At 36.0% G+C, this 13,055-nt stretch overlaps 1 protein-coding gene and 1 long non-coding RNA gene across 2 annotated transcripts in view; one reads left to right on the top strand and one right to left on the bottom strand.

The window, feature by feature from the left end:
- Nucleotides 1–13,055, top strand: part of LOC143915963 (acyl-CoA:lysophosphatidylglycerol acyltransferase 1-like) — a 275,166-nt gene that overhangs the window by 236,204 nt on the left and 25,907 nt on the right. The gene's annotated exons all lie outside the window — the stretch shown is intronic.
- Nucleotides 1–13,055, bottom strand: part of LOC143915964 (uncharacterized) — a 200,379-nt gene that overhangs the window by 183,828 nt on the left and 3,496 nt on the right. The window lies entirely within an intron of this gene.

The following is a 13,055-nucleotide window of genomic DNA, read 5'->3' as shown; positions in this document are numbered from 1 at the left end:
TTCGCGCAACTATTTAAAATATCCCTTCGAACTATAAAAGTCAACTTACGAGTTTTAAAATTTAATTAGACGACCTTCCCTCCTCTACCTGCGGATAATCGATTTATTTAAATTCGCATTTCTCCGACCCGATAATATGGGTATTGTATTACCGTTACGAACCCTCGATATTGGAATTGTGCGGTTTCTCGCGGGTCACGAAACTCACTGTTCAGCCGAGTAGATATGAGTCAAGAGTCAATATTCCGACGTAGTGAATAATAATGCACACCGCAGACGCATTTCTCAGAAATGCAGCCAAAGTGCATATTGCACGGACTCATCGTTTCTTGTACATCCGCTTTTGTACAAAGGTGAAGGTCGGTTTCGGTGCAACGGCCGTCATCACTATTACCCACACATTTGTAACTCGGATTGTTTGCATATCATCAAATTGGTACGCCATCGAAAATAAAATGATACGAGCAAACACGCCTCGCTTGCAAAATATACGCGAATATACAGGAGGGTGCGGAAATTCGTTGCCTGTAGATATTTAACGTGTACGTGTGTGTATTACGCGCGCTTTGTTCGCACTACTAATTATTGTTTGTATGATTACTCACCACCGCTTGAGGACAATACAAATTACTAATTAACTCGACCAGACCCAGCCGTTGCCTTAATTAACTTGAGCAACAAACTCCAGACGTTTGCGATTTGGTTTGTTTTGGTGTATTATATGCAGTGATCGTCAACTGGTGTGTGTACTCGGATGTCACTATAGCATGTGTCAGATATGTTTTGTTTAAGTATTTATACTGTTTTATGTTAATTACCTCGTCTTCCCTTTATAATACTGTGAGATTAAAATTAGATCATTAGAAACGAGACGGATGTTCTATTTATAAATCTCAAAATGACCAGTGAACGGATGTTTTATTTTGTGATATTTCTACCATAGGTGCAATGGCAGGTTGCCCCAAGGCGACACATTTGGTCAAAAAGTACTAAACATAACAATGCCACTAGTATACAATACAATAGCGTCATCTATGTACATACATATATACAAACTGGTTTAATCAACAAATTCATTCTACATATGTATATATTCAATTTATGTGAGTAAGCATAATTTTTAATATCAACAGATTCGATATTTTATGAACCGTTTCAATGATGCAGTCAGATAAATTGGAAAACTCTGATATATAAAAAGATCGACCTGGAATCACATATATCCAAGTTCTAGTTAGTAAAACCGGGCCAGGGATTGAACCCATGACCCCTCGTTTGAAAGCATTATAAGCTTACCACTGAAGTACACATGTACATACATATGTTCCTGGTTATTTATTTAAATATGGCAGATGCTATCAAGATTGAAGTTTGGGTAGTTCTTTTCTCTGGATATTATCGAAATCCGAAAAATACACATGCATAGTCTGAATATATGTATGTACATGCGTTAGGTCTAGTGTACTCAAATAAGTGTGGGATGCTGTATGATTAGCATAACGAGGAAAGATAGAAAACAGAATGCATAGGGTAGAAGTATGTCAAAGGTGGTTGATGTAATGGTGAGACTAGAAAGAGATTTAATTGATAATTAGCAGCTCACGCAGTTAGAAGAACGGACGATAAATATACTAAAGAAGTGCTTGAACGCTACCCGAAAGAATGTAAAAGGGTGCAAAGAAGACTACAGGGGAGCTGAGTGGATGACGTCAAAAATGTATGGGATGAGATGGGTGAAAGTTACCCAAAACAGCAGTGGATAAGGGAGTGGCTGTGAATGATGATGTTGTATGTATGCCAAGACTAAAATTTATATAAAATAAAAAGCTCAAACGCTTATTGTTCTATTTGTGATAAGTTTACCATCTAGTTAGTATAAAAATCTATTATTTATCTAGAGATGGAACCCGAATATTTTCATCAAATATTGTTTGGGAAAGCTAATACATTTTCCAAGAGATGCAAATAATTCTTCTTCCTCGTTTCTCAATGCGTCATTGATATCATATAGAATCGGGTGGACGGTCTGCTTCCACTCCTCCCGGTCCTGTGCCAAGTTGAAAGCAGCATTAATGAGTGACGATCCTTTCAGTTCTTTAATTTGATCTGAACATTTTATGGGAGGTCATCCTTTCGCTCGCCTTCCCTCTAGTGTTCTGGCAACTACCAGCTTCTCTAGACTCTCCACATCCTTCCTGACAATATGGCCTAAGTAGGAAGGAATACTTTTTCTACGTGTTGTAGAGTCTCTCTAAAGCTGCCAGCTCTTTGAGAATGGAGATGTTCGTACGTCGTGAAATCCATAAAATGCGCAACATTCGCATCCAGCTACACATTTCGAAGGCATCAAACATGTCTCTTTCTATATTTTTAGCGTCCATGCAACAACAGGAATCACCAAAGATTTGAATAATACAGAAAATAATACAATGACTATTTAAATAATGCAAACGAACTATTTAAATAGTGTATCTGTGATCTGTGCAAACGAATTTGTCACGTACACAAATTTGCCAATTCTTAAAATGTATATACAATATATAATATTTTACCGCTTACCGCAACAATCACCACCATGAAATTTTAAATGGCATATCTAGCACTTCCACAGATCAGATGCTCTATCCAATGAAGTCTAAATAACTTTAATAGACTGTATACATTTGATTGCCAGTTGAATGGTGCATTTGCATTATTCACGATCTGCATCCAGCATGCAGAATAATTAATTTGCTTCGCGTTTGTGATTGCTTTATTCCGACAAAGTTCTCGGTGAGGATTTGCAAGGCTCTCTCCAACGGTCAACTGTTGAAATATTACATTACGAGAACGTTGTATTTCGACTTGCAATATATTACATTTTGAAATTCAACAATATTTACGATTGATATCCTACGTGGGAAATTTCGCTCGAAAAAATGTATGAGATATGATACTCGCCATCCTTTTACGCCGTTAATGATCATTTACTTTTTAAACATTTATAAAGACGTTGCAGTTTTTAAATTAATGAGTAAGGATTTTTGAAGTAAGTGGCGTCGTGTTAAATTTTTGCCCTTTGTAAAAACACTCAATACAATTAAGTGGATAAGAGGTAAGGGGCTCAAAATTATTTATTTTAGGGAGAGGGGCATGTCTTGTCGTATTAATTCAAATTAAGTGCAAATTTTATAGTGCAACAATGCTTTGTAATTAATTCATTAGTAATTTGAGTAGGTTCTTGACACAAAAGTGTGCATTATTTATTTATGAAAAAAGCTTGAATGTTGTACTGAAGTATTTCACCTTGTTAAAAGTTTGAAGGATTGAATTTTTTCATTATTTTTGAGTACCACATATGTATATGTATAACTCTTGCTAACATTATTATGTTATGATTGGCCAATTTTCTAAATTAATCGTAATTGTCAACTATGTACATAGATTGTATATTTTATAAATAAGTTTAATATTTAATGTAGTTAGTACCTATTCTATATATACTGGTACATTTTTTGCATTATACGTGTATGTATGTACATATGTATTTATATACATACATATATAATGTGAATTTTCCCGCAATGAAAATTACATTAAGCAGTCGAGTGCGTAAAATTCCGAGATATCCCTTAATTTATACAATATCCTTCGCAGATTACGACCACCCCGTACAATAAGGGTTGGCACATCTTTCCCATTATAGGTACACCACCACCACCCATCTCCCGTAAAAACTGTTTAATCTGCAAAAGTTTTTACGGGGCCCGATGGCGCAATTTATCGCTCTTCATTAAATTGAATCGCCTAATGTCCTTCGAGCCGAACAATTTCGCAGGGCCGTTTTCGTTTACAGCCTATTCGAGCTGAGGGGCACTCAACGTGTTGTCATAACAGCCGGTGACTTAATTGCTTTTCGAAAAACGCGAATCCAATCTGCTTACAAGAGCAGCATCTTCATCTTCACTGAAAGGTAGAGAAACGGCGAACGTCTGTGTCGATTCGATAGCATTCGAACAATGTTATTCGATACTGCGTCAAAATTAAAATCTATTGTGTTATGCGAATCAAACTCGGGATGAACCTTCATGCTCAGGCTGGTCTATGTTGTAATTTTAATTTAATTTTTAATTAAACTGCCATTTTTGGTTTCGTTTTGAAAATTATTTTACAATTCTTTGTGTGAATTTCTAACAATTAGTGTTATTTGTCAACAGCTCCCCAAATTAAGTAACAGTATTTTGATAATTCAGCTCTATTTTATATTGGCAAAAAAATACATAAATAGTATGAATTCGCACTAGAACCGATGTTGTTCTATCGCTGAATTGGACACCTATTTGTCGACGCCACATACATTCATAGAACTCTTGATTTTAACAATAGGTTATACACACAAAACAGTTATTTCAAATGATGTTATTCCTTTTTTTTTGTAATTTCGAATCTTGAGGCCGTGCCTCAAATAAGCAAATTTATTTTTTGTAGCTATAATTGGCAAACCGCTATGGTAGTATGGTAAAACTACAATTCTGAATGGAGACATATGTATGTATAATACATATGCATGTACATAGTTAGGAGTGACCAGATTTGGGAAATGCTTATACAGTATTTTGTATAAAACAACACATTTTAGGAAGCACATATTTTTGATGATTTTTTCCCAATAAATTGTTCATAAATACACATGTACATATACTGTTTAAGATAATAATATCGAATTTTCCTCCATTTCCTTTAGTTTGATATTCAGCAAATTTTGAATCTCGATTTGTATCGATCTACCAGTTTTGTAACAAGCCTTTATGAAATTAAGCATATTAAGTAATTTTTATCTATTCCAACATCTTAATTAGTTTTTCAAAATTATACAGAGCGCAGTTGTGAAAAATTATTTAGAACTTGAATAATACATTTGCCGTCTCAGTTTCCTTAAGTCGACAAAATATTTCCACATGCGTTACGAATATAGGTTTTTACTTATAATTATGTAAATATAGGGGCAATTAAGTGTCCGAAAATTTTTATCGGGACAGTAGAACACCTTAAACATAAATACAGTAGAACTCCTATACATAAACCTTTCCGTATCATTGCGATATGTGCAATCATGCAATTATTGCTCAATGCAGATCAAAGATTTTCTCGACGATTAAGAGTTCGCCTATTTTTGCTAGAAAAATTTGGATCGACCGTCTCCTGACGCATTAATATCTGTATACATTTTTCATTGTATTATGTACACAAGTAACCATAGGTATCGTTTTATGGTGACCTGTCATGGCACAATGGCAAATATGAAATCAAAATAAATAGATACACGTACATTTTCTATTTGACAGAATGTTATTTTTGATTTTCTGGGTGCGACGGGGTTGTTGTAGTGCGCGTCGGAAAGCCTTAACACGTCTCCGACCGCCTGAATAATTAACCCCTGACCTCTGACGGTAGTCACGTGTCACCCCAAAGACTGTCAAGGCTTCCACCTGGCGCTTGAGTATGTAAATACACCAGAAACCCCCGCCGCGGAACGAATTAAGATGTCTTTTGCTTAAAAGCGTGGCTTTACGTCGCCTTCGTTTGAATAAATTAACCTTTTTATGCCGGATATTATATTAACAGCGCGGAATCATTAACGTTGGAAATTATTCTACCATACGTTTATAAATTTTACGTAAATATAATATTGTATTACAATGTAATAGTAAGTTAAATGTTGCGAGCACGTTCGAACGTACACATATGAACAGTACACGCTGTACGGGTGAATTTTGTTACCAGTTTATAGTCTAAAACAGCGTGTTCCAAACCGCAGTGCATGCGGCGCAGAATACAGAAACTCTCAATTTTATTTTACATTCAATTTTTCGTCGTATTTTATACAATATGTCTAATAATTATGCTAACTGTATGTATGTACATTACCTGTAAAATAATTTTTCATTTTTCTTTTTAATATATATATTTTCTTATTAATCACCGAATAAATATATTAAAAAGACCCGTGACCACACATTTAAAAGTATTGCTCGCTAACCATTGATCTAAGCTGCTGGTTATACATATATATTTGTTATATTATTATAATTAATACATAAATGAATACAGAATAAAAAATAAAAAAAAAAATCAATGACCAAAATGACCTGACAGGTTGCCCAATGCGTCATACCAGTACTATACATACAAGTTTTTTGTTTATAAATTGGCATACATTATATGTGGTTGAAATTTCATATGGTTTTTGATAGTTAATTAGTATATACATATGTGCATATTACAATTTAATTAAAATGTTTGTGTTTGAATGAATACTTTCAATACTTTAACTAAATCAAAATACATATAAATACATATACATATTATATTGTATATTACATATGTATATCAGTGCCAAAATATTCTTCTATATACATGTTTTTTAAATCAGATTTTATAGCATTAAAATATAACAACAGACTAACAAAGGTTTTAAAACGGGCACACAATGTGCTTTATTCGATTATGTACATTCTCGCCAGGTTTTCGAACGTGGCCCCACACAGTTCATCAATTAAATTTCGGTAATTTATTTTGCATATTAAACAAATAAACCCTTTTATTTATGCTTCGCTTAATGGGTGATTGTGTACACGGAAATGTTTCAAACCACCCTCAACTATGTACATACATACGTATACACGAACTCGTAAAGCCTATGTAGATCACGTCTGATATAATTTCATTTACACGGATGAAAATGTGCTATTTTGACGCAGTAACCAGGTCATGATATATTATTTGATTGAGTAAATATTTTTTGATACGTTTTTACGTGCACTTTTTCAACCAATTGTAGAATTGCAACATGTTTACGAGTGCTAATGCGTTAAACGCGAAATTTTGTATTTACCAAACTGTAAAATAATTTCTGTTCCCTTTATATTGAACACTTGTAGCATCGAATACTCGCTTTCATGTTACATTGTCTCGAGAAGAAAGTGTGTGACTTAAAAAATAAATATATTGTTCGACTAAGCGGGGTGTTGTGTTTGTGCGTGTGCCATATTTATTATTCAGTCTCGGCGGGTTTTCCACGACAACACGTGGCGGTGAATTATTCGGCCGAGGCTCTGGGGGTTGGGGGTGGATGTCCCCTGGTGAATTTTCCCGGATGTTGCTCACAAATTCGCGCTTCTCGCCTTAAATTATTATGGTCTCGTCATCATCACGGCGACACGTGAGCACACTACATAATTCAGCAACTACATACATAGGATGCCTCGAGCGGTAAAGACGAGGCGTTGGCGTCTCCGCAATTCAACGTAGTGGGAGGAAAAACTCGGAAAAACCTTGGGCGTTATTATAACGTTTCATCCCCGGCTTGGCTACTGTTTATTATATATGAAACTTTTGGGTAGGATTGGTGTTAAACTTGGCAGCTAATACTCAAACTGGGCGTGAATCTGATAAAAATATATATGTACTATGCATTCTTAACGCAAAATCATACAGGAAGTTCTTGAATAATCTTTGTTGCGTAATTTATGATTTGAAATTCTAATTATGTATCTCAATTTCTATTTGATGTTTGCCGCTATACATTTCACCTTTTTTTGCTTTGAGATTAAAGCTGCAGATTGTGGACGTACATATATTTGCCTAATTACGAACATTGCTGTGATCATTTATACATTTGCTTCGTATGAATGCTTAAGACATTAACCGTGATTATCTTTTTCGGTGAGAAGACTTCTCCAGTGATCTGTTCAACTACATAGTTATTATAGGCAAGGGGTCTCAAAAGTATCAATGATAAACACAAACTCTACAATGCTTTTGTAGAGATTCTTGTGGTTTAAAATTCGTTTGCGGGCCAAATAAGTAGTTTGAGGTTCTCTGATCGAATTGAATTACATGTAGTTTTAATTATTTGTATGAGACTATATCGCTATAAGGATTTTAATTAAACATACATATGTACATAAGTACATATGTATGTATGTATATCATAATTATAGCATTTCATTAGATGAAGTAAGGCAAATAATAGACATGTTAGGTAGTAAAGAAAAGGAAATACAGAGACGAATGAAATTATGATGGAATGCATTTGGACGGATGAACGTCAGTTTTTCGGGCAAAGTGGCGTTTTTTTCTTCAAAATTACCACTTTTTCCGAAGAAATATTTGTAGATCTTCGATCAATATGTTTTGCCTGTAATGACATATCGATGTGAAACTTGGACATTGAACCCCAATACTTTATACAAACCCAATGCAATCAAATGATTATGAAAGTTTATGCTTGGCAAAAAGAGGAGACATAGAAAACAAAATACGTGGGTAAGAAATATTACGAGGGTAATGGATATAGTGAAGAGAGTTAAGAGGTTGAAATGATAATGGGCTACGTATGTAGCTAGAAGCATGGACGAAAAGTTAACAAAAGAAGTGCTAGAATGGTACCCGAGATGATGTAAAAAGGTGAAAGGAATGCCGCAAGGAAGATGGTTGAAAGCGATTTGGAAAATGTGTTGGGTGAGATGGATGAGAGTTGCTCAAAACAGATACAAATAGAAGTGTGCTGGGAAGGCTTTAATCCAGCAGTGGATGGTGAATGACTGTAAATAATGATAATATTATGATGAATATCTTCGGTCGAACTTTTTTCTGAAAATCCAATATACCTACATATATGAGGCGTTATATTTGAAAGTGGCAATCATCACTTATTTTATTTGAGATGTCCAGAATCTCGATAAAGCAGAATAAACGTATTACAGGCCACCAGTATTTTTAAATACTGTTCAACGTAAAACATTATATTTAATGTTTTGCGATATATTTCTTGAAATGAATAAAAGTGGACTTGTGCCACTTTCAAATATACCGCCTCATATGTATGTACATATGTACATACATATGTATATCCAATAGACAAACTTTCAAATACACTTTACGAGGTTCTAAAAGCCGTTGTATGCGCGGCCAATTAATCTAATTTTGTTTTTGACATTCCTTACATTCCTTTAAATATAAACACGTGTTCATAAGACAGTCACGTTTTGAACGTTATGCTTAATATTATACTAAAGAGAAATAAAAATATATTATATTTGTGCTGAAGCTTTTACACACCCTTGAATCGTAATAATAATATTGCGAACGCCAAACGTCTCACAACGTATTACCCACTACTCCCTTCAGATCAGAATCTGACTTCTTATAATTTTGTATAGGAAATTGCTTTTCTGGTCGATTTAGCGCTTCGCTGTACCGCCGCCGTGAAATAGAACTAATATGTTTTTCGCGAACGCTAATATTTCACGTTTTACACGAAATCGCGACTGATAACGTTTCGCAAACAGAGTACGTACTATATGTATATAATACATACATAGAGCGAGAGGAAAATACACCGGGGAGTGATATCTCTCGTATGTCACCCGGCGACACTCAAACATATTATATTATATAAATCGGGAAATAATCTAAACTTATTATATATAATACATACTAGTTTTATGCCCGTCGAAATTTCAACGGGTGGTTTTGGAAACAAATTGATACATGATTAAAAATAAAGTTACAATACGTATATTAATAATTAATCGGAAGAGGAACTAAAACAGAAATCGGTATCCGGAACAGAAAGGAATCCAAAACCGGAAATGAAAAAGGAATCGGGATCCGGAACTGAAACACCACGGCCGCCCCCCCAGCGCCATTGCGGTCGCCGGTTACCTGACAACTCGTTCACAGATTTTCCGTAAACCGAAGATGCGCTCCAGGCATTACGTATACGGCCATCTCTTTCTCACCCCGTCTGTTTACCAAGATCTCGTTTACTATGCCATTACGTATGCAGCCATCTCTTTCACAGACCGTCTTTTATCGGTGAACAGAGTGCATCCTCGGTTTACGGAAAATCTGTGAACGAGTTGTCGTGTCACCCGGCCGCCACCGTCCTGGAGCTATCGCCTCGAGGCTACTACAAATCGATATCGAAACGGGTGGCTTCCGAAAGGAATTGATACACGAATTAGAAATTACAAAGTGGTACGCCCCCCACTTCCGTCGACGCCGGGGCGCCGGGGGCGAAGCCCCCGGGGTGCCGAAGGCATCGGGTCGCTGGGAGCGCCGGAGGCGTATGCGGCGCTGGGGGCGAAGGCCCCGGATCGTCGGAGGCGCCGGAGGCGAAGGCCCCGGGGTGCCGGAGGCATCGGGGGCGCTGGGGTCAAAGGCGTCGGGGCGTGGGCGATGCACAAAACGTAATTCGTAATTCTTAATCACTTCGTAATTTGTCATTCTTAGTTTGTAATTCGTGCATAAATTTCTTTCCGAAACCAGTCGATTCAATATCTTTAACTTTATTTTTATTCGAGTTTCAATTCCTTTTCGAAACCACCCGTTGAAATCAACGGGCCCAACACTAGTGTATAATGATATATATGTTTATGTATACATAATCAATTGAATTATTCGTTGAAGCGTATTACGATTATAATTGAAACGTCAAACGGGAGCAAATTGGACTACGACGCTGTGCGTTAATTGGCTTAAACGCGACTCGAATTAACCGCATTGTTGTCCGATTGGCCTAATCAAAGGCCAATCTATGCGAAGTTGGCAAACGCGCTTCCCAAACCGTGGCAGTGAACCCTTTGGAGAAATTGCGACCGGTTTTGATAGATTTCGCGTGTCCGTGCGACGTATTTATTTACATAATTGACGCCGGTTGACGCCGGCTGGTCTGCGTGGACTCGAGAGGGTTGTTGGACTCGCGCGATTATTAGGTCGTTGCAAAATTGTCGTACATTGTGTGACCAATTAAATAGTATATACCAATACCATTTTCACAGTAATCAGATACAATTTTCCCTTGGGAAACGTTGAACTTCTTGAATATGGTTAACAGGTACAATTTACACACCGGGTTTTTAGCTACTTCATGTTTGCATCTACATTGTTGCTCGTTCGCAAACAGCTATCGAACTTTGACTTATTAGGTTGCGTACTAAACAGCCCCCGATTGGCTTCTATGAAGCACAAGCACCGACCAACGGCTTGGTGTAATTATGGTCTTATGCTCTTCCATTGAAAAGAGAAATTCTTTGAGTGCATCCTCAATGGCGACCGGCGACTGCCGTCAATCCATGCTAATTGGCTCCTGTTGCAAACGATTGAAACTCCTTTCAGCTGAAAATACATATACACAGCTCTTGCAAACTTCCGTCGTCGATGGGATCAAAAGCTCGAGAGTGCTGGAACTTGGCACAAATCACTGTTTACGCATTGTGCGGTCGCTACATACGAATAGGTATTTCCCGATGACATTTCTATGGTCAATACTGTAAGTTTAATACTGCTTACTTTTACGTATTTATCCATACATTTGAGTGCAGTATAAACTTTGGAATTATAAACAATTCAGTTCGTTAAAAATGCAGAAAAGCTCCCGTAGAAGAACTGAATACGTTCCAATGCCGCATTACTTGAATGCATTCCGGAGACATTCTGCGGAAAGTCGGCAGCAATGCACAAAAATTCCGTTATGTTCAGTATATTGGTTTTGTCTAACGCTATCTCCTATTGAAGTCATTTATAATATTGTACATATATTTTTTTTCTTTGTTGTGTTATTATACGTATTTCACTTCCTCGACAAAAACTGCATATATATGTATACACATACATATACATATATAGTAACATACATTCATATATTATACATATTCATACATATGTAGCTACATATATATATATTCCTATTGGTATGCTAAGATCGTCTGATTAATATGTAATAATTGATAAATAATCTGATATAATTCTTTCAATTGAGTGGTCACGGGTTCAATCCCTGACCCGTTACTGTCTGCCAGACTATGGATATGTGACTCGAGATCGATCGTTTTCTATCAGAGTATGCCAATTTATCTGGTTTCCTTGAAACGGTTCCACAAAATTGAGAACCTTGTCCTGTCGCAGAATTCGAGTTTTCACCATCTCGAATTTGCTGATTTATAAATAATGCTGCAAACATTTTAATAAAACATCTATTCATTGATGTCTCTATGCTGCTCTCCATAAATTGTTTTTTTGATGTTTACAATTACAATTATAATTCTTCTGCGAGGATTTATAATCATTCAATTATCAATCAATAAATCTTAGATATTAGAAAAGTATGTTTAAAAAATTAAAAAAAAAAAAAACGTTTTAAGTGCCACATTATCGTTGCTTGTACCCCACCCTTTTCATAATAATAAATGGACAACTTCTTTAGCGTCGTCTCTCTCAACTCCCAGATGTTATCCTGATCTTGGTGGCTGAAAATATCACGAGCTTTTTGGTGTAAATCACCTCTAGCAATATTCATCCAGTTAAAGAATGTTGTATGACTCACTAAATATACTGTTATAAGTTTGTATATTATATGTATGGATGTATATCCATCTTTAGGATACTGACAGTACATGCAACAAGTGACAATGCAACTAATGTTAACAACGTTATGTAAGTATAGGCCGATACATATGTATATATGTATGTATGTATATGTACCTTCCGGAAATCATGAATAAAACGCATTTGAGCATATGTGGCACTCACAACATTATGGTTTGGCAATTCCCACATATGTATATAGTTGATAGAACCTTAAACTTCGAGATTCGCCTTCTGATATGAGAAAAACTTAATAGGAAAATTAAAAGACTTGGCTGTTGAAAAGTTGGCTTTTTAAATACTGGATCGCTCGATTTTTTATCCGCCCTAATGAGCGAATAAAAAATTGACGCGTGATCGAAATAATAAACGCCATGTACAGTCATAAATTTTCCAAGAAAATTTCATCGATAGTAGTGCGCACACTATGCAATTTCTCACATAATTTATTCAGGAATCCGCTGTTCCGGGAAATTCCTTGGTGGTACTACGTCGCGCGCAAATATTCCAGGTATCCTCAATTATAAAATACACACACGTAAGAAGTAGCGCGCTGGCTTTTATTATAATAATATTGTAATTCGGAAATCATCCCTAATGTATTCGGAAATTTTTGGCTGTCATAAATAATTTAGAGTGGTTGA

The sequence above is a fragment of the Arctopsyche grandis genome, chromosome 8 (assembly GCF_051622035.1).
Source record: "Arctopsyche grandis isolate Sample6627 chromosome 8, ASM5162203v2, whole genome shotgun sequence".
Classification (NCBI taxonomy): Eukaryota; Metazoa; Arthropoda; class Insecta; order Trichoptera; family Hydropsychidae; genus Arctopsyche; species Arctopsyche grandis.
Note: the sequence above shows the minus strand (reverse complement) of the source record. Positions and strands in the feature narration are given on the sequence as shown.